The sequence below is a fragment of the Portunus trituberculatus genome, chromosome 9, assembly GCF_017591435.1.
Source record: "Portunus trituberculatus isolate SZX2019 chromosome 9, ASM1759143v1, whole genome shotgun sequence".
NCBI lineage: Eukaryota > Metazoa > Arthropoda > Malacostraca > Decapoda > Portunidae > Portunus > Portunus trituberculatus.
Window position 1 is genome coordinate 47,032 of NC_059263.1, and position 6,333 is coordinate 53,364.

General features: G+C 39.9%; 1 long non-coding RNA gene across 1 annotated transcript; it reads left to right on the forward strand.

The window, feature by feature from the left end:
* The first annotated feature begins 1,221 nt into the window (after positions 1 to 1,221).
* Positions 1,222 to 2,591, forward strand: LOC123501670. The gene is made up of 3 exons (XR_006673700.1): positions 1,222 to 1,389; positions 1,526 to 1,586; positions 2,554 to 2,591. It is a non-coding gene; the product is annotated as an uncharacterized LOC123501670 (long non-coding RNA).
* Positions 2,592 to 6,333: the final 3,742 nt, after the last annotated feature.

Consider the following 6,333-nt stretch of genomic DNA (forward strand, 5'->3'; position numbering starts at 1 on the left):
TAAAGCCCAGGCCCTGTAAAACTACAACTAGGTAAATACACACACACACACACACACCTGCACTCCACAAACAACCCTTAAATCACACCTGGAAAACACCCACAATAAGTCTACCTTAGCCAACCCACACCAAAAAAAATAAACACTATACATAGGTAGCTATAGTTGACATTACAAAACATACAAAAACAGTATTATTCCAGTGTTTCACCACATTCCACTAAATGTTTTTTACCCACCTCATGAGATAGAGCTCCTCATTACGAGTATTTTTAATCCCATATTTATAAGGCGCAACCTATTTATAATGGTGATACCGAATTTCAAAAATTTAATCGTATTTTGGCGATCTCACTCCCGAGTCAATAGAACAGAGACAGACTGGCGCGAGAGCTGCTCGACCCAGGGCAGCGGCTAGCGCGGGCCAACATTAGTGACTCGTTTTGTTTGAGCTATTGTTTCCGCTGATTGGTTACTTCCGTTTGAAAGTGAACTGGCAGCCAATGAAAAAAATCATAATTTATTCAACCAATCACGGTGGCCTTGAGACTTGCGGTATGAATTTGAATTCAGTTTGAGGCAAGATGTCCCACTGTGCAGGTTGTGAACTGCATTACTTCAATGTTTTGGTTATCATATTTTCAATAGATGTCATGTCGGCTGAGTGAGAGCTGTGAGGGTGGAGCTGGGAAACGAGGAAAACTGGAGGGACCACTTCATTTGGACAGTGCCACAGTTCCTACTAATACATATTGGTTTGTAGAGCAAGAAAAATAAATCATGAAAATAATTTAATACAACAACACCTGGATAGAATTTTGATTGTCCCCATCATATTGACAGGTTAATGGTATATGATGGCTGTTATTATCATTGATGTTTTCTTTCAGGGCTCACAAGCAGACACGCAGTGTTGTCCAAAGAGGCACTGGGCAGCTGAAACACCGATTTCATGTCTTGCACAGTGAGGTCCGGGTCAGCCCACCATTGAAGGTGTGCAAGATGGTGCATGTTTGTGCTATGTTGCACAATATATGTAAAGACAGGAATATTCCTATTCCTATTGATGCAGGCCACCCTGACTTTGAAGAGCAGCAGCACGACATCGTACAAGAAGTGCCACCACTTCCAGCTGCTCGACAAAATCCGGGTCGCCTGTATCGAGATGAATTCTGCAACTTGCATTTCAAGTATGTTGATTATTTTGTACCAATATATACTGGCTTTACTGTATTTGATCTTGGATATGTCCACTTATCATGCATTAGTATCTCATTACTGTTGATTAACCACCTTTTTTTTCAGCAATCCTGCCAGAAACATGGCCCACCTGCCCCACCACTGATCTGGTGACACATGCAGAGATCAATTTTGCAACTTGCATTTCAAGTATGTTGGTTATTCATTCTGTACCAATATTTACTGGCTTCTATAAATAATCTTGGATACATTCACTCATCATCTCATTATTGTTGATAAGCAACCTAATTTTTCTTTTCTTTTCTTTTTTTTTCATTCTTTCCAGCATTCCTGCTTGAAGTGCGGATCTCCTGCCCTTCAGCACACATGGCCAGTCACATGCCAAGGTACTGTCAACATCTATGTTTTCCATCTCCCTTAATTTTATCCTCACTGCTTTGTGTTGACATTTAAAACTGTACACTCTTCTAAATCAACATAAATGCTTTCTATCTCTCCTAATTGTCATCCTCCACACTTCCATGTCAACATTTTAAACCTTACACTCTTCTAAATCAACATAGATACTTTCATCTCTCTTAATCCTCATCCTCGACACTTCCATGTCCACATTTAAAACTGTACACTCTTCTAAATCAACATACATGCTTTCCATCTCCATTAATTGTCATCCTCCACACTTCTGTGTCCACATTTAAAACTGTACACTCTTCTAAATCAACATATATACTTTCCATCTCCTTAATTCTTATCCTTGCTGCTTCCATGTCCACATTTAAAACCATATACCCTTCTAAATCAACATATATGCTTTCCATCTCTTAATTGTCATCCTCACTGCTTCCATGTTGACATTTAAAACCATACACTCTTCTAAATCAACATATATGCTTTCCATCTCCTCAATTGTCATCCTCCATAATTCCATGTCAACATTTTAAACTGTACACTCTTCTAAAACAACACATATGCTTTCATCTCTCTTAATTTCTCATCCTCCACACTTCCATGACCACATTTCAAACTCAAAACACCTTCTAAATCAACATATATGCTTTCAATCTCCATTAATTCTAATCGTTCACACTTCCATGCCACATTTAAAACCATACACTCTTCTAAATCAACATATACTTTTCATCTCCATTAATTAACATCCTCCCACTTCCATGTCCACATTTTAAAACCTAAACTCTTCTAAATCAACATATATGCTTTCCATCTCCCTTAATTGTCATCCTCACTGCTTCCATCACTTTCTTCCTGGGAGCTCCTGGTCACTGTCCTTTTCTGGCAAATATTCCTCATGTGAGTCACTAATGAGTCCTTCTGATTGACTCTCATTGTCCTCAGAATCCTGTAATTCATCTAATAGAGCCAGCTCACCCTCAAATCCTCAAGGGTGACAATGACAACACCATTACACCACACTGGTCAGTAACACACTGCCGCCACCACCCCTCCACCTCAGGCCACACGGTCCCTCCCCCAGCCACCCACCCAGTGTCCCAAAACAACACTTTGCAAACACTGAATCAAAAAAACACACAAAAAAAAATATATAGTTACACTAAAAATTTACACACACACACACACACACACACACCTAAAATAGTTAAAAACTTCAAACACCAGCACAGTAGCCTTAAAATAAAATATGGAAGAAAGAAAAGGAGGTGGTGGAGGGAAAAATGAGAAAAATTGTCAGGTTTTGAAGTGAGATTTAGAAAAGTACTATTTTGACTATGATAGAAGTGAGATAGGAGACTCAAAATTGGAGGGAAGGTGGAGGAAACATGGAGGAAATAGTCTACTGAAGGAAAAGCCTGGAGGTAACCTGTGGAGGAAACAAGACAAACATTACCTAACCAAAACGCACCAAAAATTACCTAAAAATATTGCATCACACACACACACTCCACAAACAACCCTTAAATCACACCTGGAAAACGCCCACAATAAGTTTACCCTAGCCAACCCACACCAAAAAAAATAAATAAACACTATACATAGGTAGCTATAGTTGACATTACAAAACGTACAAAAACACTTACACACACACCACACTCACAGCACACCTGAGGACACCTTTCCCACACCCACACACACTCACCTCTCCTCTGGAACTTGGTGAGTGGAGTATTTGTGAGTTTTGCCGCAGAGAGGAGACATGCAGCAAGTCAACAGCAGCGGCTCTCCAAGAACCCATTGTGACATTGTGGCAAGCCATGGTGCACCTCTGGAATAGTGGTAGTTGTAGTAGTGGTAGTGGTGGTGGTGGTAGTAATAGTATAAATGAGGCGTGACAAGGCGTAGGAAAGGGTGAAGGACACTGCCTACCACACTATAACACCACCATATCTCACTAACCACTTCAACTATCAAACTATCACGCATATGGGAGGTGTATGGATCCACAAACTATCTACGGAGGCAATATGGGGCGTGACAAGGCGTAGTAAATAAGAAAAACTGAAAATAGTTAACACAGAGAGGGCCGATGTGGAAGGCAGGATGGCGGACACTGCCTAACACAAGAACACCACCATATCTCAGTAACCGCTTCAACTATCAAACTATCCCGCGCATGGGAGGTGTATGGGTGCATAAGCTATCTATGGAGGCAATATGGGGCGTGACAATGCGTAGGAGGGCAGGAATGACCACCACAAATATGAGGCAACAAAACCCAAAAGTTTGCTTATAAAGACGCACTTATTTTCACTTTACCAGACTTTTTTCACCTTAATTGGCACGTCTCACTAACTCTACATACTTTAGATAATAAGCATGTACACGCACACACTTGGGAATAACTCACCTGCTCCACAAATGTTAAAAAACTGTCAATGTCTCAAAACCAGCTAACAATGGCGGATCTTCTCTTCTTCTTCTTCTACGCAAAATGTCGACATCATTGTATACACTTCCTCTATCACTCAAACTTCTTATAAAATTCAAAATGACATTGAGATAAAATAAATAAAATATGAAATGGTAAAGAAAAATGAAAATAATACGAGTATTATATTCCCAATACCGAAATAGAGGTGTTGGGGTCACTCAAATCTTGCTAAAAAACACATTTCGCCGTAAGAATTGAAATATTTCTACTTAATTAGTGAAGTTGGCAATGTTCTGATATCTGATTTGTTATTAGTAAAGTAAACTAATTTCTAAACTACAATAGAATCGAGTCCAGCTGTGTTTTGGTTTACCGAAAAAATAACGTTAAAGTCACTGCAAGTATTACCACGCCTAGGATTGTTTTGGTGCTTGATATAACACTTAAAAAATATGAAAAACATGATTCAAGTAACAATATTCCATAAAGTTTAGTCTACCTATTCGTATTTTCAAATTCAAAATTTTGAATGGTAACAAAATAGAAAACAAAAATCTTTATATGACAAAGAATCTGTGTTTTCTTTATTCGGCTGGAAAGCGAAAATTTTTGTTATTCAGAAAATGTAATATAACGTAGTTTGGGTGAGCTTTCCATCTCGACATTGTGGTGTGTTTGTCACCCGTTAATTGGACACAAACACCTTCCTTTCCACCGCTTTCAATAAAAAAACCACCCGGTAGGAATATTATATTTTGATTATTAGTTACACTATTTATCGCGCCTAAAAGTGTAGTGTATACTAGTCTGGGAGCCGTTTTTCTTGTGGCGATTTTTTAAATGAATTATCTACGTAAATATTGAACCCACGGGGGGCGCCTCACCCCTGCCTTCCCCATGGACAGTCCAGCAATGTCTGCTTCCACTCCCCCTGTGTTTCCAGACCCAGAGAGTGAAGCAAAGCCAGAATCAACCACCACACTAGATAAATAGCCATTACTGTGGTAAATAAGGCGATGGTTGTGTATATGTACCCCAGTTAACACCGCCCGCCGCCCACCTCACCCACACCCACAGCCCGCCCCAACTCCTCAACATTTCCTTCAATTCTCACTGTTTTCTGCTGCTGCTGCGCGCCTCAAATGCATAGCAGGGACAAAAGAGGAGCGAGTAGTAGTAGCAGGAGCAGCAGTGTTATTATTATTACTATGAGGGTTAATGTGTGTGTGTGTGTGGGGGGCAGGCTGTTTTATGTAAAATTATCTCTCTCTCTCTCTCTCTCTCTCTCTCTCTCTCTCTCTCTCCATGAAGGCCACAGAGGTGACTAGGTAGAGTGTTCCTGCTGTTAATAATTTAGAAATGTTGTTAATCTCTCACTGGAACCTTAAAACAATAACAACTTCAACTACTATACTCTATTGATGAAGGTTAGACACACAACCCGTCACTTCAGAGGAGCTTGGCGGTGTCTTATGGTGTGGCTTGACAATGTTAGGGCTGGATATGTCACTAAGCCCTTCTCTCTCTCTCTCTGTCTCTCTAATCGGAAAAGTTAGTCACTCTGAAGGTAAAAATGTGTCCCAGTAATGAAGGAGTTAAAATAGTGAAGACTGTGGCCATTAATCTTCTGTCCTCCATACACCCTTCCTAATGTCAATAAAATGGTCTAATGGTACACAAATCTCAAGGTAAAAATGTGTCCCAGTAATGAAGGGGTTAAAATAGTGAAGACTGTGGCCATTAATCTTCTGTCCTCCATACACCCTTCCTAATGTCAATAAAATGGTCTAATGGTACACAAATCTCAAGGTAAAAATGTGTCCCAGTACTGAAGGGGTTAAAATAGTGAAGACTGTGGCCATTAATCTTCTGCCCTCCATACACCCTTCCTAATGTCAATAAAATGGTCTAATGGTACACAAATCTCAAGGTAAAAATGTGTCCCAGTACTGAAGGGGTTAAAATAGTGAAGACTGTGGCCATTAATCTTCTGCCCTCCATACACCCTTCCTAATGTCAATAAAATGGTCTAATGGTACACAAATCTCAAGGTAAAATGTGTCCCAGTACTGAAGGGGTTAAAATAGTGAAGACTGTGGCCATTAATCTTCTGCCTCCATACACCCTTCCTAATGTCAATAAAATGGTCTAATGGTACACAAATCTCAAGGTAAAAATGTGTCCCAGTACTGAAGGGGTTAAAATAGTGAAGACTGTGGCCATTAATCTTCTGCCTCCATACACCCTTCCTAATGTCAATAAAATGGTCTAATGGCACACAAATCTGG